The following is a 25298-nucleotide window of genomic DNA, read 5'->3' on the forward strand; positions in this document are numbered from 1 at the left end:
ACCCGCCATTTATTACCTAGTCTCACTAGTGTACCCCTAAATTTAGGGGTGTCTACTTTCTAAAATGGGGTCATTTGGGGGGGGGGTTTGTGCCATCTTGGCATTTTATGGCCTTCAAAACTGTAACGCCCTTAGAAAGCCTGAAGGCGGTGCTTGGTTTTTGGGGCCCCGTACGCGGCTAGGCTCCCAAAAAGTCCCACATATGTGGTATCCCCGTACTCAGGAGAAGCAGCAGAATTTATTTTGGGGTGTCATTTCACATATGCCCATGGCATGCGTGAGCAATATATCATTTAGTGACAACTTTGTGAAAAAAAAAAAAAGTTTGTAATTTTCCCGCAACTTGTGGCAAAATATAAAATATTCCATGGACTCAACATGCCTCTCAGCAAATAGCTTGGGGTGTCTACTTTCTAAAATGGGGTCATTTGTGGGGGTTTTGTGCCATCTTGGCATTTTATGGCCTTCAAAACTGTAATAGGTAGTGAGAAGTGAACTCAAAAAATTACGCCCTTAGAAAGCCTGAAGGCGGTGCTTGGTTTTCGGGGCCCCGTACGCGGCTAGGCTCCCAAAAAGTCCCACATATGTGGTATCCCCGTACTCAGGAGAAGCAGCAGAATTTATTTTGGGGTGTCATTTCACATATGCCCATGGCATGCATGAGCAATATATCATTTAGTGACAACTTTGTGAAAAAAAAAAAAAAAAAAAAAAAGTTTGTAATTTTCCCGCAACTTGTGGCAAAATATAAAATATTCCATGGACTCAACATGCCTCTCAGCAAATAGCTTGGGGTGTCTACTTTCTAAAATGGGGTCATTTGTGGGGGTTTTGTGCCATCTTGGCATTTTATGGCCTTCAAAACTGTAATAGGTAGTGAGGCGTGAAATCAAAAATTTACGCCCTTAGAAAGCCTGAAGGCGGTGCTTGGTTTTCGGGGCCCCGTACGCGGCTAGGCTCCCAAAAAGTCCCACATATGTGGTATCCCCGTACTCAGGAGAAGCAGCAGAATTTATTTTGGGGTGTCATTTCACATACGCCCATAGCATGTGTGAGCAATATATCATTTAGTGACAACTTTGTGTAAAAAAAAAAAAAAAAAATTTTTTTTTTGTCATTATTCAATCGCTTGAGGCAAAAAAATAAAATATTCAATGGGCTCAACATGCCTCTTATCAATTTCCTTAGGGGGTCTACTTTCCAAAATGGGGTCATTTGGGGGGGTTTTGTACTGCCCTGTCATTTTAGCACCTCAAGAAATGAGATAGGCAGTCGTAAACTAAAAGCTGCGTAAATTCCAGAAAACGTACCTTAGTTTGTAGATGTGACAACTTTTGCGCAAACCAATAAATATACAATTATTGACTTTTTTTTTACCAAAGACATGTGGCTGAATACATTTTGGCCTAAATGTATGACTAAAATTGAGTTTATTGGATTTTTCTAATAACAAAAAGTAGAAAATATCATTTTTTTTCAAAATTTGCGGTCTTTTTACGTTTATATCGCAAAAAATAAAAATCGCAGAGGCAATCAAATACCATCAAAAGAAAGCTCTATTTGTGGGAAGAAAAGGACGCAAATTTTGTTTGGGTACAACATTGCATGACCGCGCAATTACCAGTTAAAGCAGCGCAGTGCCAAAGTGTAAAAAGACCTCTGGTCATTTACCAGCAAAATGGTCCGGTCTGAAAGTGGTTAAGAGGCCAGTGAATGATTTGGCCAAGCAGGTTCTACCCATGGGTATAGTGGACTAACCCTTTGAATACTAATATTACGTTTTATCTCAGTAAATAATTTGAAATGTATAATTGACAGAGCAACTCGTTACAAGCAATGTTTGCAAAAAGCACCTGGAGCTGCTTCAGTATAACAAAAGCCTTCTGACGGGGACACACCTGTAGAAGAATGAAGTTGTCATTGCTGACAACTGTAGGGCAGGGCACAAACAGAACATGACCCCCACTGGATGGTATGATCCAAAATCTGGTAGCCACAAAAAAAAAACAAATGATTTTAATTGCCTAGACTATTTGCATATTGTTCATTTGTATAAATTATAGATTTAAATAGCTCTTAGTTTAATGACACTAATGTTTTTCCTCTTTTACAATCACTGCTTTGTGATAATGATTGTTCTAGCAGGTGAGCAGAGTGTAGACAGCAGCCCTACATATCCTATAACACCCTAAAGAAGATATCTTCTACTGTACATATGAAAAGAATGCCATCACGGAAATAGATCTGATTTTTTTAGTGCCTGGCAACAAATTTTCGCTGTGTTTACTTAAGTCAACAATCCTGGATTTGTTGTGGTTGATTTATGAATACAGCCCAGGTCTATCCAGGTTTTATTGCTGTCTTTGTTCTCATGGGGTTGATTGCCACACATTACCTGTCCTTGTAACACACAAGTGTCACCAGGACAGGAAGAGAGGTTGAATCTCCCCAATGGGGACACCGACAGCAATAAAAAGCTCTCACAGCGGTCCTAACCCTTCCCCCCCATCCTAACCTAAAACCAAGTTTGGGTTTCAGTTGGGCGGTAAATTGAATCTATAGTCTTAAGTGTCTTTTTTACATATCGGTAAAAGACATCTTCTATCATATATAATCTTCTCTGTGTAACGTTAATGTAGAAGTTTGGGGTTATTAAAACACCTTCTTGCCCGGCTTATAGCAGAATGATGGGCGGGCGGGGGCCCCATTGTCCTGACTGGACATCATGTGACGTCCTTCAAAACAAGCCAATATGCGCACCCCTGGCGGTCGGTGGTGTGATATGTCACCCACACACCACATCTTTGATCACAGTAAAAGCCTATGACTTAGGCTCTTTATCACATGATCAGCTGTGTCCAATCACAGCTGATCACAGTGAAAATAGGAAGTGCCAGTTATCGGCATTCCTCTACTCGCGCAATCTGTGCCCACCAGTGATGCTAATCAGTGCCGTCTATTAGTGCCCATATGTGCCGCCCATCAGTGCCCATTAGTGCTGCATATCAGTGCCCATAAAGGCTGCCCATCAGTGCTGCTTATCAATGCCCATCAGTGCTTCAGATCAGTGCTTCAGATCAGTGCCCGTCAGTGCAATTTTCAGTCTTTTTTCATTTGTTTAGCAAAAAAATTAAAAACTCAGTGGTGATTAAATACCACCAAAAGTAAGCCCTGTCTCTAAAAAAAAAAAAATGATAACAATTTTGTTTGGGCACAATGTTGCATGACCACGCACTTGTCATTCAAAGTGCGACAGCTCATAAGCTGAAAATTGGCCTGGGCAGGAAGGTGGGGAAAGTTCCCGGTATTGAAATTGTTAAAAAAAAACATACTTTCATGTTTTAGCGTCTGTGTGACACTGCAGCTCTCCCGCTCTGGCTCTAAGACCAAGAGCTGACATATCACATGACTGCTGATCAGTTCGTTATTGGTCGGCTCTGAGCAAAGAGCGGGAGCGTCAGTAACTGCACCGCTCCAACGCTAACTGGAGCCAGGTTGGGAAGGGGGCGGGTCTTAATCCCCTAGCCACCAGTAAAAGGCGGAGCCAGCTGTCAAGCAGCCAGGTGAATCCTGACTATAGTGCTGGATCTTTGCAAACCTGGTGCTTCTCTGCCCCATCAGATGGTTTTCAGGCATTAGCCCATTACCAGCTGACTCTGGGTCACAGGAGGACATTTTGGCCATACTTGGCCATACTTCTCTTAATGTTTCGAAGCCAGTCTCTGTGTATGATTTCTTCATATGTATCGGCCATATTTGCTCCTTACTTCCGGCATTCTGTACTTCCGGCTAGGTGACTGCTGTATTTTTATGGTTCCTCTTTCGCAGTTCAAAGCCACCAGTCTGCTCAAACGTTATAAATAATATTGTCAGTGTCTACCTGACCTTATCTCAGTAATTCATTTTTACCAACTTGCCAAAATTATAATTTTTTTTTTCTACTTCCCAAAACTTTCTGGAGAGTGATGTCCCCTAGCTACCCAAAGCCTCCTGAGATGCTCATCTCACGCATCCTAGGAGGTCTCAGGGTAACCTATAGTCTAGTGCATGCTCCATGAGGTTCCTGGTTTTGGCAGGCTGCCCCCTGATGATGCACCAGATACAGGCCACATGATGTAAGGGAGTAACGGGTGAGTAGCAGCTAAACAGGATGAGTATGTTTATGAAGGACAGCCCAGCGAAAAAGATAAAAGGGGCTTAAGAGGGTGAAGGTCCTCTTCAAGTATCCAACACTCTTGGATGTGTTGGGTGCCTGGTCCCCCTGCCTGCCTGGTGTACTTCCATCCGCCGGCCACTACATCACTACAGGACACCATTATTATGTAGGTGCCAACAGATGTAAGTTCAATAGAGGACCAGACATCCAATATATCTTTAAATTTAAAGTGGTTGTAAACCCTTACAAACCACTTTGACCTACAGGTAAGCCTAGATTAAGGCTTACCTGTAGGTCCAAGCAATATCTCCTAAACCTATATGGTTTAGGAGATATTTGCCCGAAAATGGGCACCGCTGTCTACGGCGCATGCACTGAGCGCGGCATTTCCAAGAATGGAGCTGCCGCGTGTGTCGACTCCCGTGCGCATGCGCAGGAGTGACGTCATCGCGGCTTCGCCGAATGACAGTGGCGGAGCTGCGAGACCCCACCGACAAGATGGATGCGGCGGACTACAGGGGACAGCGGTGACATCGCTGGCTCCTGTGTCAGGTAAGTGACACGTAATGGGCTACTATGCGATGCATAGTAGTCCATTATGCTTTGCCTTTGCAGGAAATGAAAGAGGAAGTAAACCCATCAGGGTTTACTTCCTCTTTAACCCATAGCTCTGTAGCCCAGCAAAGATGGTTGGCATGGGTGCCTGGACACGTGAGCATTACCAGGCAGCAATTGCCTCCAGTGACAGAATAGTTTTAAGCAACCTAAAGGAGAAATCTTTGGAACATTTAGAAACGGAACTCTAGGCACATATATAAAGGATGTAACGAAGGAAGGAAGCCTTTAATTCCTTGATACTTCAAACCTCATCATGGCCCCATTCACACCTGAATGTTTTGTAGCTCAAAGCTCCAAAATGCTCAACATCCAAAGTCCCATGTATTTCAATGGTAATTGTTCACATATGGGGCATACCTACCAACGTTTCAGGCATTTTCAAATATGCAAGAACCGAACCCCCCATACTTTCCAGTGGCTAAAACAATGAAGCCTGAAAACACACGTAAAATGCTTGTAATACGCTTCTCAAACACTCCTATACACTCATCAACACGTTCAAGTAACAATGCCAGCAAATTGCTCTGCTCAGGTGTGAATGCAGCCTAAAAACATACGCAGCAGAGATCAGACTGCGGACGGGAGAGGCAACACAAGAAGCCAATCATTTGTACTGTAGTGCTGGTAGGAGGAGAGAGCAGAGTGACAGAGAGATGAGCTCATCAGTCTGCTGCTTCCGATTCACTGCCCAATCACAGGCTGGGGGAGGGACAAGGCAGGTAAAACAACTTTCATATGTATTTCATTTAATGTGGTTAGCTGGTTACAGAGAGTTGAACTTTAAAAGGGAATCTGTGATGAGAGGAAGAAATGAGCTGACATTGTTGATTTATTTTTCAGATACAAGCTCCGAGGCCGTCATCCTGACCCCAGCTTCACTATGTAGTGTGTCACCCACATGTAGGACTGAACTTCTGACTTTTCACACTTCGCAGATGCCAAGTCACTGACTGCTTCGGTAATTAAAGGGGACCTGTCATGAGACTTCCATTACTGATTTCTCCTTTTTGCTAATGCTAGTTGCCTGGCTGTTGTACTGACCCTCTTGTGCTATTAATTGAAGGCTTGGTTCACACTGCCGTGACCTGAAAGTCGTGCGACTTACAGTGCGACTTTGCTGGGTGACTTCAGAGTGACTTGATGCGACTTGAAGCGACTTTGAAGAAACTTAAGGGAACGCCTGGGTAATCTTGCAGTAATGTCGGATCCAAATCACATCATTTCAGATGAGGATCTGATTTGGAGCTTTCAGCGCTGACGCACTTTGAATGACAATTGCGCGGCCATAAAACACTGTACCCAAATGAAATTTTTGTCATTTTTTTCCCACAAATAGAGATTTCTTTTGGTGGTATTTAATCACAGATGGGGTTTTTATTTTTTGCTAAACAAACAAAAAAAGATGGAAAATTAATAATTTGTTATAAAATTTTGCAAACAGGTAATTTTTCTGCTTCATTGATATGCGCTGATGAGGCAGCACTGGTAGGCTGCACTGGTGGGCATTAATGGGCACAGTTAAGGCGGCACTGATAGGCACAGATAAGTCGGTACTGATGGGGACAGATAAGTCGGTACTGATGGGGACAGATAAGTCGGTACTGATGGGGACAGATAAGTCGGTACTGATGGGGACAGATAAGGCGGCACTGATGGCCACTGATAAGATGGCACTGATGGGTGCCACAGATGGGTGACACTGGCCACTGATAGGTACCACTAATAAATGGCACTGATGGGTACTGATAGGTGGTACTCATGGGCACTGATAGGCTGCACTGGTGGGCATTAATGGGCACAGTTAAGGCAGCACTGATAGGCACAGATAAGGCGGCACTGATGGGGACAGATAAGTCGTAGACTTAGGAGGCAGTGCCGGGGTGGGGGGGGGTAATGGAGGGATTTCCTCTGAAGAGGTACATGTAGAGCCTGCGTGTGCAATTCACTCCAGTAATCAAAGTGTCAGACAATCCAACAATCCAGTAATCAAAGTATCCGACACGATAAGAACATAGTAAAGCAGCTATAAACAACCCGGTTCACATAAAACAACTTTAATAACGTTCAGTGATAAATGTGTTAAAGCTGAACTCCGGGATAAGCATTTATTGTGTAATTTCATTGGTCATGTGTATTCTTTGTTGAATCTTGGCATGCTTTGTGTATTTCTTTTAGATCTATGCAGGAGCCTCCTATAATAAAGACCGTTCACTGCTGCTCTCTGTCCTTGTGTGGGGTGACTGGTCTTGTCTCCGCCCCCTCTATAGTTTTCTGCAGGCAGAGTGTAGTGGGTGGGGCATAATGGGCCCCTCCCACAGCTCTGCTCTCTGCACAGGCTATGTGCAGCACAGCGATGATGTCACAGCTACATTTACAAGATAATATTTGGGTTTGCAAATGCATTTTCTTGCTATTTATATCCTTTGTAGCTATTAAAGGAATATCTTTCATTGAACGCTTTTGTGCCCAGAGTTCAGCTTTAACGTTTTTGGAGTTCATTAGTACTGAAGGTATTTTAGAAGTACTGTGAGGTGTTTATAGTCTTCAAACTGACTCAGTTCCACCAGAAAATCCTGTAAACTGCAACATGCGTCTTTTGCCTGTATTGTCTGCTACTATAGAATAGCAGCAAGCAAAATTGCAACTCCTCCTCTCTTTATAACTAGACAAGGAGGGGGATTTACTAAAACGGGGGCAGCTGTGCATGGCAGCCAATCAGCTTCTAGGTTTTATGATGCGTTCACACTTTTGCGTTTCTGCTGGCGATTTTGGTTGAGCGAACCAAAGTGTTGAACACGGGGCAGCCCCAATCACTTAATGGGCTGCCCTATGTGCGTTTTTTTGCCCGAAAGGGAGTCAAGCGCAGCACGTTTTTTTAAAAACTGGCGCTTTGTCAAGAACGGCAGCCGATTGCGCCATGCAAAGATCGTGGCAGGATCACACTGCGTTTGGGGTGCCTACACACTGGTGCGGCTTTGAAATCGTGATGAAGTACTACTACAATATCAGCTTTCAGCTAGATTTCAAAAACGCAGATCAGTGCGCTTTGCACTGCTGATTTCATTGCGGCTTGCAACGTCAACAGAATGCGGGTCGCAATGAAATCGCAAAAAAAAAAAAAAAAAAAAAGCAGTGCAGGAACCTTTTTCATAATATAAACAGCTCCATTGCTGGCAATGGGGTGCGACTTAACATGCGATTTGGAACTGTCAAATCGCATGATGAATCACACCGGCGCGAACCAGGGCTAGTTGTCAAAGTTTAACTGAACGAGGTGAGGAATCTGCTGTGAATTTGCAGCGCACAAGTGTGAACTGCCACTTAGTAAATCTCCCCCAATGATACATTTAAGATGAAATAAATCACATATGTATTATGTGTATATGTACATATATGTATGAAATGAATGTATGCACACATACAAGAAGTTCCATAGGCATAAGTGGGTTGATTTACTAAAGGTATTCAGGCTGTTCACTTTACAAAGTGAATGTTCCCTTCTCAGCTTAATAAATATGGCGAAGCTGAGTTCACTTTGAATATCCAATCACGTGCAAGAAAAAAAAAAGCTATTTCTTTTTTTTTCCTGCATGCGATTGGATGTTAGAAGTGAACACAGTAAATTTTTTTTTAATAAGTAAAAATAATTGAATAGAACATTCACTATGCAAAGTGAATGTTCCCTTCCCAGCTTATTAAATACAGCGAAGCTGGGTGCACTTTGAATATCCAATCACGTGCAGGGAAAAAAAAAAGTTTTTTTTCTGCATGCGATTGGATGTTAGAAGTGATCGCAGTAAAAAAAAAAAAAAAAATTGAAGAGAACATTCACTATACAAAATGCCATGCAAGCTTAGGGGATCCTACCCCCAGCGGTCACTCGCCTGTCAAGATCACTGCCGCTATCACTACTCCTGTCAGCCTTGTAATAGAAGGAAGGCGCCCCCCATCCCTACAATAAAGCATTGCGCCCAGGGCATCCGACCCTCTCGCCCACCCCATTGCAGCTCGCTCTGCATACCCTTAACCCTCGTGTTCCCAGCTAAGTAATCTGGCCGGTGCTGAGCGTCACGTCCAGAGTTTGGAACGACAGGCCAGTCCCACGTTTAGCATTCATTATATTTGGAGTAGAAGCACCGACAGGGTTAATGGCAGTCAGAGTTCCGGTGACGGTCACACAGTTGTCGGACTATGGGGCGAGGACTTGGACCTTAGAAGGAAGAGGTTGACCTCCCCAAAGCTTGTCCTGAAAATGTAACTGTTAGTGCAAATAAAAAAAGGATCACAGACAGTACTCAATGGTGTTGCTGCAAGTCTACGAAGCCGGCTACAGCAGCAAAGTTCAGTAGAAAGTTTGCTGTAGCCGGTGTCGTTGGTAGGTGCCCCCCTCCTTTCTTACCGGGGTATGCCGATTTGCCTCCCTGGTGGACCTTGACGTTGGCTTCTTCCTCTGGCCCACTTTGGCCTCCTGTGTCCTCTTTCCTACCACCGCCCTCCCTGATCTCAGCACACTTTGCTGCTTTACTTCAATGCTTTTTTTTTTTTTCTCTTCTTCTTCCTGAAAGTCTATAGCCATCCCTCCCACTGCCTTCTCCTCCTAACATGTGATGATCTCACACCCCCTCCTCCATCAGCTATCAGATACTGCTCTCTGATTGGTCCACGGGAGTCACGGAATTTCCCGGCAAAGGCCAAGCTTACCAGAAGATGCAAGCTTATTGGTCTACATTGTGTAGATCAGCCTTTCTCCACCAGGGTTCTGTGGAACTCTAAGGTTCCTCCTGAGGTTGCTAGGGGTTCCTTGAGCTGTGAGCGACGGCAAACCGATCTCCTACCTACACCAACCACCAAGACGACACTACAGTCACCGATAGGGTGACCACATTTCCAAACTGCCATTCAGAGACACCCCTTCCTAAAAAAAAAATATGATTTTTGTTACCCCATATATTTCATGGTTTCATCCTGGGACCTGTAGCGCTTCACTTTTCGGGGGTCACATCTCCCAAAAGTGAAGGACTACAAGTCCCAGCATGAACCCCTGATATCTAAAGATATGACCCCCCCCCCCCCCCCAATTTGAAGGACTCCAACTCCCAGCATAAACCCCTGAGATCTAAAGATATAACCCCTCCCCCAATTTGAAGGACTACAACTCCCAGCATGAACCCCTGAGATCTAAGGGTGCGATCCCATAAATTTCACAGGTTTATGCTGGGACCTGTAGTTCTTCACTGTTTGGGGGGGGTGGGGGGGAGAGGTCACATCTTCAGCTCTGTGGGGTTCATGCTGGGACCTGCAGTCCTTCACTTTTCAGGGGGTCACATCTCCCAAAAGTGAAGGACTACAAGTCCCAGCATGAACTCCTGAGATCTAAAGATATGACCCCCCCCCCCCCCCACCAATTTGAAGGAATACCAGTCCCAGCATGAACCTCTGAGATCTAAGGGTGTGATCCCATAGATTTCACAGGTTTATGCTGGGCCCTGTAGTTTTTCACTATTTGGTGGGTGGGGGGGTTGTCGCATGTTAAGCTCTGAGGGGTTCATGCTGGGACCTGTAGTCCTTTAATTTTGGGGGATGTGACCTCCCCAAAGTGAAGGACTACCAGTCCCAGCATGAACCCCTGAGATCTAAGGGTGCGATCCCATAAATTTCACAGGTTTATGCTGGGACCTGTAGTTCTTCACTGGGGGGGTGGGGAGAGGTCTCATCTTCAGCTCTGTGGGGTTCATGCTGGGACCTGCAGTCCTTCACTTTTCAGGGGGTCACATCTCCCAAAAGTCAAGGACTACAAGTCCCAGCATGAACCCCTGAGATCTAAAAATATGACACCCCCCCCCCCCAATTTGAAGGACTACCAGTCCAAGCATGAACCTCTGAAATCTAAGGGTGTGATCCCATAGCTTTCACAGGTTTATGCTGGGACCTGTAGTTTTTCACTATTTGGGGGGTGGGGGGGGGGGGGGTTGTCACATCTTAAGCTCTGAGGGGTTCATGCTGGGACCTGAAGTTCTTCACTTTGGGGAGGTCACATCCCCCAGAAGTAAAGGACTACCAGTCCCAGCATGAACCCCTGAGATCTAAGAGTGTGACACCATAGATTTCACGGGTTCATGCTAGGACCTGTAGTTCTTCACTAGTTGGGGGGTGGGGGGTGTCACATCTAAAGCTCAGAGGGGTTCATGCTGGGACCTGTAGTCCTTCACTTTGGGGAGGTCACATCCCCCAAAAGTAAAGGACTACCAGTCCCAGCATGAACCCCTGAGATCTAAGGGTGTGACCCCATAGATTTCATGGGTTCATGCTGGGACCTGTAGTTCTTCACTAGTTGGGGGGGTATCACATCTTAAAGCTCTGAGGGGCTCATGCTGGGACCTGTGCCAGTTTCATTCTGGGACACTGTATTGTCCCGGAGTGAAGGTGCCCAGGACAGACTTGCAGAATGCAGGACTGTCCCGAGCAATCCGGGACACGTGGTCACCCTAGTCACCGCAATCTCATGCCGTTTTTACAGTCTGCATTTCTTTTCTGTGTCTATTATTCATTTCATTTCAAGAATATTACAACAAATGTTGTACAGAGGGTAAAAATCGCATATTAGATTGTAAGCTCTTCTGAGCAGGACCCTCTTAATCCTCTTGTATTTTATTGTATTGTAACTGTATTGTCTCCCTTTTATATTGTAAAGCACTGCGTAAACTGTAGGCACTATATAAATCCTGTATAATAATATTAATAATGACAAGTCACACCCTATTTGTACCTATGAAACTGTTCAAATTGGTGAGACTCCGATTTTGACAATTTCTGGCGATTTCATGCGCGATTTTCAAACAGATCTGTGCATGAAGTCGCACAGATGTCAGCAAGCCGCACATGAAATCGCACTGCCCGGCTACTTCAGCACAATTTCAAAGTTGCATTCAGTGTGAACTGGGGCTAAAAAGCGGTTTGATTGATTTTTTTTTTTTTTTATAGAACGAATACTGTACTAATTAACCACTTCAGCCCCAGAAGGATTTACCCCCCTAATGACCAGGCCATTGTTTGCAATAAGGCACTGCGTTGCTTTAACTGGCAAGGGTCGTGCGATGCTGTACCCAAATAAAATTGAAGTCCTATTTTTCCCACAAACGGAGCTTGTTTATATTAAATATTTAATTTACTGGCCCCTTCCTTCTCTAAATGAACTTGGTGAGTGATCTGCACCGATCACTCTTGTGTTCATTCTTAACTGTGTTAACTTTGCTTCACTTTGTGAATGAACAGGAAGCCGCAAAGCACAAAGAACTTCCTACCCATTCAATGTCCAGTGCAGCTGAGGCTGCAAAGAAAGGGGCTAGGGGATCTCTGTCCTCAATCCCTTTCTCTGGCTCAAAAGTGAGACCTCAGGGGTCTGTTTAGACCTCTGATATTTCATCAAAACCCTTCAACGGGGGCTCTTTAAAAAAAAATTTTTTTATAGAAAAATAAAAAATATTGTGAAAAATAAAAATTTAAAAATAAAAAACTGACACAGTCCACCGTCCTACTGACACCAATCTCTGCTCTACTGCCACCGTCCACTACTCTGCTGATATACACATGTGTGTTTGTGCTCTGGGGTGCACACCCTAATAGGCTATGCACACCAATGGTTAACAGCTATGCTTGTGGCAGTTGATGCGTTTTCTCAGTGCGTTTTGTGCATTTTTGACACGTGTTTTTGGGAGGTGTCTGTTGTCATGCAGCAGAAACCAGCAAAAACACAGTGGAAACGCATCAAAAACACAAGCTCTGCATTTTGGATGTGTTTCTACTGTGTTTCCATTGAAGTCTATGGAGCCAAAAACGCAACCTGCTGCGGGCAAAAAAAAGTCCCCGACCCTTTCCAAAAAAACACACCGATTTAAAAACGCACAGATGTGAAGGTGACTCATAGGAAATCATGTTAAATGGACTGTAGTGCATTTTTACAAAACTGAAAACGCACTGCAAAACGCACAATTGTGAGCCTAGCCTAAAGGAGAAGCAGCACACTGACAAACTCATCTCTCTGTCACTCTGATTTCTCCTGCTACTAGCATGCTCCTATTCAGCACATGAACTCATTGGCTCCTTGTGCTGCTTCTGCCTTTTTCAGTCTGAGCTAGATATATGCAGAATAAAAGAATGTGGTTTTTTTTTACGATTAAGCACTTGAGCCCCAGAAGATTTGGCTGCTGAATGACCGGGCCATTTTTTGCAATTCGGCACTGCGTCGCTTTAACTGACAATTGCGCGGACGTGCGACATTGCACCCAAACAAAATTGAAGCGCTTTTTTCCCCACAAATAGAGCTTTCTTTTGGTGGTATTTGATCGCCTCTGTGGTTGTAATTTTTTGCGCTATAAACAAAAAAAGAGCGTCAATTTTGAAAAAAAAACACAATATTTTGTACTTTTTGCTATAATAAATATCCCCATTTTATTTTTAGCTCAGTTTAGGCCGATATATGTTCTTCTACATATTTTGGGTGAAAAAAAATCACAATAAGCGTATATTGATTGGTTTGCGCAAAAGTTATAGTGTTTACAAAATAGGGGATAGATTTATGGCATTTTTATTATTATCTTTTTTTACTAGTAATGGCGGCGATCTGCGATTTTTATCGGGACTGCGACATTGTGGCGAACACATTGGACACTTTTGACACATTTTTGGGACCTTTGGCATTTACACAGCGATCAGTGCTATAAAGATTTACTGCTTACTGTAAAAATTTCACTGGCAGGGGAGAGGTTTACACTAGGGGGGATCAAGGGGTTAACTGTGTTCCTTGTGTGCGTTTCTAACTGTAGGGGAAGGTTCCTAGCTATTAGGAACTCACGATCTGTCATTTCTCACAGAACAGAACAGTTCTGCCTCTCCTGCCCGCTATCACTCGTGACCAGCAGTCATCGCGACCATTGGCCGCAAGCATTGGCACCTCCGCAGTGCAGCCAACGCGTGAGCGCACCTGCTATCCTGATCCCACAAACCAACGTACAATGATGGTGATTTGTGGGATCATGCCGACCTGGCGCAGTACCATGACTGTGATTCGCGGGATCGTGCAGACCTGGCGCAGTACAATGACTGTGATTCGCGGGATCATGCCGACCTGGCGCAGTACAATGACTGTGATTCGCAGGATCGCGCCGACCTGCCGCAGTACAATGACTGTGATTCGCGGGATCGTACCGACCTGCCGCAGTACAATGACGGTGATTCGCGGGATCGCGCCGACCTGCCGCAGTACAATGACGATGATTCGCAGGATCGCGCCGACCTGCCGCAGTACAATGACGGTGATTCGCGGGATCGTGCCGACCTGGTGCAGTACAATGATGGTGATTCGCGGGATCGTGCCGACCTGCCGCAGCACAATGACGGTGATTCGCGGGATCGCGCCGACCTGCCGCAGTACAATGACGGTGATTCGCGGGATCGCGCCGACCTGCCGCAGTACAATGACGGTGATTCGCGGGATCGCGCCGACCTGCCGCAGTACAATGACGGTGATTCGCGGGATCGCGCCGACCTGCCGCAGTACAATGACGATGATTCGCAGGATCGCGCCGACCTGCCGCAGTACAATGACGGTGATTCGCGGGATCGTGCCGACCTGGTGCAGTACAATGATGGTGATTCGCGGGATCGTGCCGACCTGCCGCAGCACAATGACGGTGATTCGCGGGATCATGCCGACCTGCCGCAGTACAATGACGGTGATTCGTGAGATCATGCCGACCTGGTGCAGTACAATGACGGTGATTCGCGGGATCGTGCCGTCCTGACGCAGTACCATGACTGTGATTCGTGGGATCGTGCCGACCTGGCGCAGTACAATGACTGTGACTTGCGGGATCGCGCCGACCTGGCGCAGTACAATGACGGTGATTCCCGGGATTGCGCCGACCTAGCGCAGTACAATGACAGTGATTCGGGGGATCGCGCCGACCTGCCGCAGAACAATGACGGTGATTTTGCGGGATCGTGCCGACCTGGTGCAGTACAATGACGGTGATTCGCGGGATAGTGCCGACCTGGTGCAGTACAATGACGGTGATTTTGCGGGATCGCGCCGACCTGGTGCAGTACAATGACGGTGATTCACAGGATCGCGCCGACTCGGCACAGTACAATGACGGCGGCTGGTCGGCAAGCGGTTAATTATTTATATAAATTAGTTTAGTTAAAATCGTTTAATCCGTTTAATTTATTTTCAGAATTCGTTTTGTTTATTTGTATTCGAATCGTTTCAAATTTTCAAATTCGGATTGATTCGAACTGTTTTTGAATCAATTTTGAATTCGTATAGTTTTCCAATTTCCGAAGAGAATAAAATAGAATAGAAAATAAAGAAATAGAATAGAAAAAAATATAATAGAATAGAAAAGAATATAACAGAAAATAAAAGAATAGAATAGAATAGAGTAAAACAGAATAAAATAGGATAGAAAATAAAAGTACAGAACTTTGCTATCCGGGTACTGCAGAAGGCTGATACTAAGTCAAAGGTATTTGCACTACATTAATTAAATAAATGCATTTAATTATGTATGACATTCGACAATGACATTCACTTTTATCATTTAAAGTTTACATTTAAATAATGACCATATATAAATACAATAAATATATAAATGATGCAGATAATCAATTAAACAAACTGACAATATAAGTAAACTGTGCACAGACAAAACGCAAAAAGCAAAAAAAGTGGACATCTAAAAAAATAAAAAAATAAAAAAGGAAAATAAATCATACATTCAAGGGGAATGAATCACACAATATACTGCCAAAGTGCTTAAAGACAACATATCAGACAGATATAACATATAATACAACAACCATCAGATGGAGATTGTATCAAAATGTAATAATAAGCATACCACGGAAAGAAGACAATTAAAATAAAAGAGACACAAATAAAAATAAACATTTTTGAAAAATGAAAGGTGAACCAATAAGAGTAACATTCTACTTGGATACAATATCCGTATCAAAGAGTTTAACATCTAATTATTAAATAGATATAATTAATAATACATAATAATAAATAAATAATAAATAATTAAATAGATTTAAAATCTAAAAAGTTACAATAGGGATTGATTAAAGTGTTACTAAACCCACAAAAGTAAAATCACTCACTAACCTTAGGGTTTAATCCTCCTCATTGTCTAAAAAGGCTGTTTGATCCTCTCTTCTCTGATCCTTCCCTTCCTCCAGCATCCCCAATCTATCTCCTGATAGTACAGAGACTTGGGGGCACTCTGCACATGCTCAGTTTGGTTTGTATTGCTAGAGAGTATTTTTTTTTTTTCTTGGGAGAGTGCATGTGATCAGCACGGGGGCCAGGGGGCGTAACTATAGGGGGTGCAGCAGTCGTGACCGCAACTGGGCCCTGTGATGCAGGGGGCCCATGCAGCCCCCTCTACATATGGCCGGCAGCAGCATAGGCAGCTAGGGGTACCAGTGCACCATGCACACGGGTGGCTGGAGGTGGAGGGTGACTAGCAGAGCTCCATGCTCGACTATCACACTGGCTACTCTTTAGTTGAGCATTCCCTGCATGACCTGTGTCCTTGGCCGGCTCCTCAGAGTACCCCTCTCCTGCTCCATGCATTGCCGCTCAGTCCGATGTCTGTTCTCCCCAACCAGAGTACCCCCCCCAGTCCGGCCCACACTGCACTGCATACTTCTCCCGGGTAAACAAACTTTAAGCACACAGATGCAGTGCAGCCCTATGAGAGCCCCCCGGAGGACACTGCAGGCTTGTCTGCCAGCCCCCTTCCTCCCCCGTCATACACAGATGATGAAAGGCCTTTCTGGGAGATATGCTGATCGTCCGTCCAGCACACTGGATGAAGCCCAGGCCAACATGGATGAGTGCGCGGCCTACAGCTTGGTCATGGTGAGTGAGAGGACCCCATCCCCTACACACTATTACATACCCCCTCCATCTCCCCCTGGGGACAGGGACCTCTTCTCACGTGGGGACAGGGACCCCCACTTCCCCTGGGGACAGGGACCCCTTCTCACCTGGGGGCAGTAACTTCATCTGCCCTGGAGAAAAGGACCTCATCTCTTCTGGGGACGGGGACCCCATCCTGCCTAGGGACAGTCCCCCAATGGGGCACCTAAAAATGTAAAAAATAAATAAAAGAAAACTACTGACACCAGTGGTGGAACTACAGGGCTCACATACCTGTGACCACGCCCTGGAGTTCCACCACCTGACTCAGAGGGAAGGGCAGTGGCTGGGGTTCAGGGGGGCCCTTCATGGTTTCTTGCATCAGGGCCCTGAAGGTTCTAGTTACGCCACTGCACGGGGCCAATCAGCACTGTCCAGGTAGAGGGTCAGCCTCAGAGGACAGTCATAGGAGAATGTAAACTCCTCCTACAAGCTTTAAACAGACAATGATAGAAGTCACAAGACTGCTATATACTGCTGATGAGAAAAGGTACACTATATTACCAAAAGTATTGGGACACCTGTCTTTACACGCACATGAACTTTATTGGCATCCCAGTCTTAGTCCGTAGGGTTCAATATTGCGTTACCCCACCCTTTACAGTTTTAACAGCTTCAACTCTTCTGGGAAGGCTGTCCACAAGGTTTAGACCCCTTTCACACTGGGGCGCTTTGCAGGCGCTACAGCACCAAAAATAGCACCTGCAAAGCGATGTGAAACAGCCGCTGCTGTGTCTCCAATGTGAAAGCCTCGAGGGCTTTCACACTGGAGCGGTGCGCTGGCAGGATGGTAAAAGAAAACCTGCTAGCAGCATCTTTGGAGCGGTGAAGGAGTGGTGTATACACCGCTCCTTCAACGCTCCTGCCCAATAAAATCAATGGGGCACTGCGGCTATACCGCTGGCAAAGCACCTCTGCAGAGGCGTTTTGCTGTGGTTTTTAACCTTTTCTCGCCGAATAGCGCCGCAAATCCGATGGTAAAGTGCTGCTAAAACTAACGGCGCTTTACCGCCGATGCACCTCCTGCCCCAGTGTGAAAGGGGCCTAAGGGGAATGTCTATGGGAATGTTTGACCATTCTTCCAGAAGTGCATTTGTGAGGTCAGGCACTGATGTTGGATGAGAAGGCCTGGCTCACAGTCTCCACTCTAATGCATCCTAAAGGTGTTCTGTTGGGTTGAGGTCAGGACTCTGTGCAGGCCAGTCAAGTTCCTCCACCCCAAAATCGCTCATCCATGTCTGTATGGACCATGCTTTGTGCACTGGTCCAAATCATTTGGTGGAGGGGGGATTATGGTGTGGGGTTGTTTTTCAGGGTTGGGTTTGGCCCCCTAGTTCCAATGAAGGGAACTCTTAAGGTGTCAAGATACCAAGACATTTTGGACAATTTCATGCTCCCAACTTTGTGGGAACAATTTGGGGATGGTCCCTTCTTGTTCCATTATGACTGCGCACCAGTGCACAAAGCAAGGTCCATAAAGACATGGATGAGTGAGTTTGGGCTGGAGGAACTTGACTGGCCTGCACAGAGTCCTGACCTCAACCCGATGGAACACCTTTGGGATGAATTAGGGCGGAAAGCAGGCATGTACTGGCCATCGGGACTACCGGGAGATTCCCGGTGGGCCGATGGCTCAGTGGGCCGGTCTGGTGCAGTCCTGGAGCCGCTCCTCTCTGACAGTGAGTGATTTTGATTTCACTCCTGTCAGGAGGAGCAGTCTCCAAGATATGCTGGAGAGAGCATTAGGCTTTCTGCTCCCTCCAGCCTGCAGGGGGGGGTAGACACGGTCAGCAGACTTTCCTTCCTCTCTCCCCTATCGCTTGTTATCACATGACTGGAGAGAGGAAGAAGAGAGGCTGCCTTTAGAACCGTGAGTACATGTGGGAGGGGGACACTCTGATGTAAGGAGCTGGTGGTGGGACTCTGATGTAAGGAACTGGTGGTGGGACTCTGATGTAAGGAACTGGTGGTGGGACTCTGATGTAAGGAACTTGTGGTGGGACTCTGATGTAAGGAACTTGTGGTGGGACTCTGATGTAAGGAGCTGGTGGTGGGACTCTGATGTAAGGAACTTGTGGTGGGACTCTGATGTAAGGAACTTGTGGTGGGACTCTGATGTAAGGAGCTGGTGGTGGGACTCTGATGTAAGGAACTGGTGGTGGGACTCTGATGTAAGGAGCTGGTGGTGGGACTCTGATGTAAGGGAGCTGGTGGTGGGACTCTGATGTAAGGAACTGGTGGTGGGACTCTGATGTAAGGAGCTGGTGGTGGGACTCTGATGTAAGGGAGCTGGTGGTGGGACTCTGATGTAAGGGAGCTGGTGGTGGGACTCTGATGTAAGGGAGCTGGTGGTGGGACTCTGATGTAAGGGAGCTGGTGGTGGGACTCTGATGTAAGGAGCTGGTGGTGGGACTCTGATGTAAGGGAGCTGGTGGTGGGACTCTGATGTAAGGGAGCTGGTGGTGGGACTCTGATGTAAGGGAGCTGGTGGTGGGACTCTGATGTAAGGAGCTGATGGTGGGACTCTGATGTAAGGAGCTGGTGGTGGGACTCTGATGTAAGGGAGCTGGTGATGGGACTCTGATGTAAGGGAGCTGGTGGTGGGACTCTGATGTAAGGAACTGGTGGTGGGACTCTGATGTAAGGAGCTGGTGGTGGGACTCTGATGTAAGGAGCTGGTGGTGGGACTCTGATGTAAGGAACTGGTGGTGGGACTCTGATGTAAGGAGCTGGTGGTGGGACTCTGATGTAAGGAACTGGTGGTGGGACTCTGATGTAAGGAGCTGATGGTGGGACTCTGATGTAAGGGAGCTGGTGGTGGGACTCTGATGTAAGGAACTGGTGGTGGGACTCTAATGTAAGGAGCTGGTGGTGGGACTCTGATATAAGGAACTGGTGGTGGGACTCTGATGTAAGGAGCTGGTGGTGGGACTCTGATATAAGGAACTGGTGGTGGAACTCTGATGTAAGGAACTTGTGGTGGGACTCTGATGTAAGGAACTGGTGGTGGAACTCTGATGTAAGGAGCTGGTGGTGGGACTCTGATGTAAGGGAGCTGGTGGTGGAACTCTGATGTAAGGAGCTGGTGGTGGGACTCTGATGTAAGGAACTGGTGGTGGAACTCTGATGTAAGGGAGCTGGTGGTGGGACTCTGATGTAAGGAGCTGGTGGTGGGACTCTGATGTAAGGAGCTGATGGTGGGACTCTGATGTAAGGGAGCTGGTGGTGGGACTCTGATGTAAGGAGCTGGTGGTGGGACTCTGATATAAGGAACTGGTGGTGGAACTCTGATGTAAGGAACTTGTGGTGGGACTCTGATGTAAGGAACTGGTGGTGGAACTCTGATGTAAGGAGCTGGTGGTGGGACTCTGATGTAAGGGAGCTGGTGGTGGAACTCTGATGTAAGGAGCTGGTGGTGGGACTCTGATGTAAGGAACTGGTGGTGGAACTCTGATGTAAGGGAGCTGGTGGTGGGACTCTGATGTAAGGAGCTGGTGGTGGGACTCTGATGTAAGGAGCTGATGGTGGGACTCTGATGTAAGGGAGCTGGTGGTGGGACTCTGATGTAAGGAGCTGGTGGTGGGACTCTGATATAAGGAACTGGTGGTGGAACTCTGATGTAAGGAACTTGTGGTGGGACTCTGATATAAGGAACTGGTGGTGGAACTCTGATGTAAGGAGCTGGTGGTGGGACTCTGATGTAAGGAGCTGGTGGTGGGACTCTGATGTAAGGGAGCTGGTGGTGGAACTCTGATGTAAGGAGCTGGTGGTGGGACTCTGATGTAAGGAACTGGTGGTGGAACTCTGATGTAAGGGAGCTGGTGGTGGGACTCTGATGTAAGGAGCTGGTGGTGGGACTCTGATGTAAGGAGCTGATGGTGGGACTCTGATGTAAGGGAGCTGGTGGTGGGACTCTGATGTAAGGAACTGGTGGTGGGACTCTGATGTAAGGAGCTGGTGGTGGGACTCTGATGTACGGAGCTGGTGATAGGACTCTGATGTAAGGGGGCTGCTGATGAGAATCTGATGTAAGGGGGTGCTGATGGGACACTCAAAACGTAAGTGGGCCGGTCTGGATGACGTCCAGGGCCGAATTTCTGTCCCAGTCCTAGCCCTGCGTGGAGTCTATTTTAATGACTTGGCTTTACATAAATTTGGAATAAACAAAGGATTTTTGCATTAAATGGGCAGACTCTTTACATCCAGCATTATATCCACCTAACCCAGTAAGGATTATCATAATGTAATGAATTGCACCAAAGGCCCTGAGCGCGGTTCCTCTTTGACTGATTATTAATGATGCAGTTGCTCCCGGTTTCCAAACGTTGCAACACATGACTGTGTGCCAATAATTCATTGTTCATATTCTGTGCCACTTCCTGTTATGTGAATTCCTCCAACCAGTCTTTGGATGTCTGGCAGTTTTCGCACATTTGTTGCAGAAGAATTAACACAGCAATCTCTTCCTCATTATTAAGGCTACATTCACACTTGGACTGAGCGTTTAGCGAATTTGTACTTGAGCGTTTTTTTGAGCAGACTTGCAAATGTTATAGGCGTTTTTTTATTTAGGCGTTTTTTTTTATTTAGGCGTTTTTGCTGTGGCCAATAGAAACCTGTGTAAGGTGTGCAGTGATGCTACAAAGGAGGGGAGCTGCTGTTTGACCTGAACATGCCTGGAAAAATGCACATTTTTTACTGTTCAGGAATTTTCTATCGAAGTCTATGGGGACAAAAACACTCATGTACTTTTTTGAGCGACAGGTGTTTTGCTACAGGCGACAAAACGCTCAGATGTGAACAGGGGCCTTTTGAAATTAATGGGATTTTGCTTGTTGAGCGTTTTTTGTGCGTTGAGCTTTGAGCTGAAAAACGCCCAAGTGTGAACAAGGGTCTCAGATGTGACATGGACCACATTTAACCAGACACAATTTTCTGAAAACCACTCCTTGGCGTTTTGAAGAGCTTTTTTTTTTTTTTTTTTTTAGGCAAGTTGCAACAGGTTGGTGAATCTGTGGCAAATTTTAACCACTTCCTGTCTGCGCTATAGCTGAATGACAGCTACAGCACGGGTATTAATGGCCAGGAGGGCATTAATAGACATCCTCCCATGCATGAGCTAACTGCATGCCCCCTGCGGGCACGAGCGGCATGCTCTGTGATCACCGAGTCAATGAGATTGGAGTGATCCCGGCCCCTTACTATGTGATCAGCTGACAGCCAATGACAGCTGATAATGTGATGTGAACAAAAGATAGGTAATCCTCTTTCACCAGCTTCTGTCAAAGGGATATTGGTTCCGGAACAGTGAGAGCCACTGCCACCTCATCTGTGCCCACCAGTGCCACCTGTCAGTGCATATCAGTGCTGCCAGCCAGTGCCCACCAGTGCCACCTATCAATGCCCACAATGGCCATCAATGCCCAGTGCTGCCAATCAGTGCCTCATCATCAGTGCCACCTATGAATGTCCATCAGTGCTGCCAATCAGTCCCCATCAGTGCCTCTTCATCAGTGCCACCTATGAATGCCCATCAGTGCTGCCAATCGGTGCCCATCAGTGCCCATCAGTGCAGCCCCATCAGCGCACATCAATGAAGGAGAAAAATTACCTTTTGCAAAATTTTATAACAAAATATAAAACACTTTTTTTTCAGCAAAAATTAAAAAACCCAGTAGTGATTAAATACCACCAAAAGAAAGCTCTAGTTGTGGGGAAAAATTACAAAAATGTCATTTGTGTACAGTGTTGTATGACCGCGCAATTGTCATTCAAAGAGTGACAGCGCTGAAAGTTGACCTGAGCAGGAAGAGGGGGTTTAGGTGCCCAGTAAGCAAGTGGTTAAAGTGAAAAAAAAAAAAAGAGTAAAATATAGAAAAACATGCCTTCTCTCCAGCTAGACTCATTTTGTAGTGTTTTACTGCAGAGGAAAACGTTTAAAGTGTAACTAAAGACTTTTTTTTTTTTTTAGTTTTGGATAGAATGTAGAGGGATTAGACCCCCTGCCAGGTTTTTTTCTGTCTGTGCCCCCCTTTAGGGAGATTCCCTCTCTCTATTTGTCCTGTTTACCATTATCATTGAAGGAGAAAGGAAAGAAAATCCATAATTTTCAAACATCAGAACAGTAATTGAGGGGAAATCCTCCAATAGGGACACTAGTTCTGGTGACACTATTTTGGCTATGGGACAGGAAGTGAAGGAAAATCTCCCCTATGGGACGCAGATGGCAAAAAAAAAAAAAAAAAAGAGGACAGGTTATAACCCTCCCTTACTCAATACAAGATAATATAAAAAGTTTTGCCTTTAATTGCACTTTAATGTTTCCAACACTGAGGACTCGATCACATGTTTCTATGCAGTGGTTCGCAGTGACCTGTGTTTTCTGCGTTGGATGGAAGCAGGTCAAGGAAAATCAATAAGAGACTGAGAACAGCACTAGAATTGGAAGGACATTCGATGGAGCTCCCCAGCAGCCTTTCAAATCCTTAAACAGGTGAATGGAAAGAAATTGCTGTGTTCAAAGAATGAGACTATAGAACCCTCTTAACAGGAACTATGAGAATATTATTATTATTATTATTATTATACAGGTTTTATATAGCGCCAACAGTTTACTCAGCGCTTTACAACATGAGGGCAGACATTACAGTTACATTACAATTTGGTACAAGAGGAATCAGAGGGCCCTGCTCGTTGGAGCTTACAATCTAAAAAATTAGACCCTTTACATCCAACATTATATCTACCTAACCCTGTGAGGATTAGTATAATGTAATGAATTGCACCAAAGGCCCTGAGCGTGGTTCCTCTTTGACTGATTATTAATAAATGCAGTTGCTCCCGGTTTCCAAATGTTGCAACACATGACTGTGTGCCAATAATTCATTGTTCATATTCCGCCCCGTGTGCTGTGCCACTTCCTGTTATGTGAATGTCTCCAACCATTCTTTGGATGTCTGTCAGTTTTCGTACATTTGTTGCAGAAGAGTTAACACAGCAATCTTCCCCATTATTAAGGCTACATTCACACTTGGACTGAGTTTTTTCAGCCTGGGGGGTCCCCTTATTCTGCCTGTGAAGTAGCACATTTCCCCATGTTTAGAAAAGCACTGCAGCAAAATTACATTTCTAAAGGAAAAAATTTCATTTAAAATTTCTCACGGTTGTAATGTATCAAAAATCATTTAAAAGAACAGCGTGGATTCCCCTACCCCCCCCCCCCCCCCTCAATCCATACCAGGCCCTTCTTGTCTGGTATGGATATTAAGGTGAACTCCACGCCAATTATTTTTTTTAATGGCGTGGGGCCCACCACAGACCCAAAGGGCCTGCTATGGATGGGGGGGAACCCATGCCGTTTTTTTTTCTTAATTCTGTCATATGGGCTCCCCTTAAAGTGGTTGTAAACCCTTACAAACCACTTTGACCTACAGGTAAGCCTAGATTAAGGCTTACCTGTAGGTCCAAAAAATATCTCCTAAACCTACACGGTTTAGGAGATATTTACTAAAAGACAGTCACAGCTGTCTACGGCGCATGGGCTGTAGACAGTGGCGCGCAGGCGCACTATCGCTGTTAGCAGTATGCCGCTGCTAACGGCAATATGCCGTTAGTGGCGGCTCCCGTGCGCATGTGCAGGAGTGACGTCATCGCTGCTCCGGTGCTGTGAGTGGCAGCTATACCCGGGAGAAGATGGACACTCCGGACTACAGGGGACAGCGGTGACATCGCTGGCTCCTGTGTCAGGTAAGTGACACATAATGGGCTACTATGCGATGCATAGTAATCCATTATGCTTTACCTTTGCAGGAAGACAAAGAGGAAGTAAACCCTTCAGGGTTTACTTCCTCTTTAACCACTTCAATACACAATTATATATTATACACTGCACTATATACCCTGCACTGTATTATATATACTACACTAGGGGCACTATATACTCTGAACTGCAATATACAGTATATACTATACAGACTGCACTATATACCCTGCACTGTATTATATATACTACATTTAGTGCACTATATACTCTGAACAGCAGTATATATACTATACAGACTGTACTATATACCCTGCACTGTATTATATATACTACACTGAGTGCACCATATACTTTGAACTGCTATATATATATATATATATATATATATATATATATATATTTATATATATACACACACATACACTATCAGGACAGCACTATATACCCTGTACTGTATTACATATACTACACTGAGTGCACTATATACTCTGAACTGCAGTATATATACTATATGGACTGCACTATATACTCTGCTGAAAAATTGGGCCTTAGGTGTTGGTGGCGGCAGAATACGGTTACTCTTGTTGGGCGCAGTAACAGTCCCTGCTTTTAAATATTATTTCAGAGGCTGTTTGCCCTCTTTTAGTGGCCTGTGAGCCTCTGTCTCTCCTTGGAGGTCTTCCGGACATGATGGGTATTTTTTTTTTTTTTTTTGCTGAACTCCATGCCCAAGAGGGTTAAGGCAGTGCTGGAAAATAATGGTGGCCACACAAAATATT

At 45.5% G+C, this 25298-nt stretch overlaps 1 protein-coding gene and 1 long non-coding RNA gene across 2 annotated transcripts in view; one reads left to right on the forward strand and one right to left on the reverse strand.

Annotated features, from left to right (window-relative positions):
- MAP3K14 (mitogen-activated protein kinase kinase kinase 14) overlaps nucleotides 1-9363 on the reverse strand; it is a 57995-nt gene extending 48632 nt beyond the window's left edge. Inside the window, exon 1 of the mRNA XM_077460113.1 lies at nucleotides 9174-9363. The gene's annotated coding sequence lies outside the window, so the exon portion shown is untranslated. The remainder of the gene's footprint in view (nucleotides 1-9173) is intronic.
- The window catches only part of LOC143935917 (uncharacterized), a 73005-nt gene extending 49754 nt beyond the window's left edge, over nucleotides 1-23251 (forward strand). Inside the window, exons 2-3 of the long non-coding RNA XR_013263587.1 lie at nucleotides 5615-5732; nucleotides 23117-23251. This is a non-coding gene — a long non-coding RNA (uncharacterized LOC143935917). The remainder of the gene's footprint in view (nucleotides 1-5614; nucleotides 5733-23116) is intronic.
- Nucleotides 23252-25298: the final 2047 nt, after the last annotated feature.

This window comes from Lithobates pipiens, unplaced genomic scaffold (assembly GCF_037356315.1).
Source record: "Lithobates pipiens isolate NorthernLeopardFrog02 unplaced genomic scaffold, aLitPip1_a1.2 Scaffold_28, whole genome shotgun sequence".
NCBI classification, from domain to species: domain Eukaryota; kingdom Metazoa; phylum Chordata; class Amphibia; order Anura; family Ranidae; genus Lithobates; species Lithobates pipiens.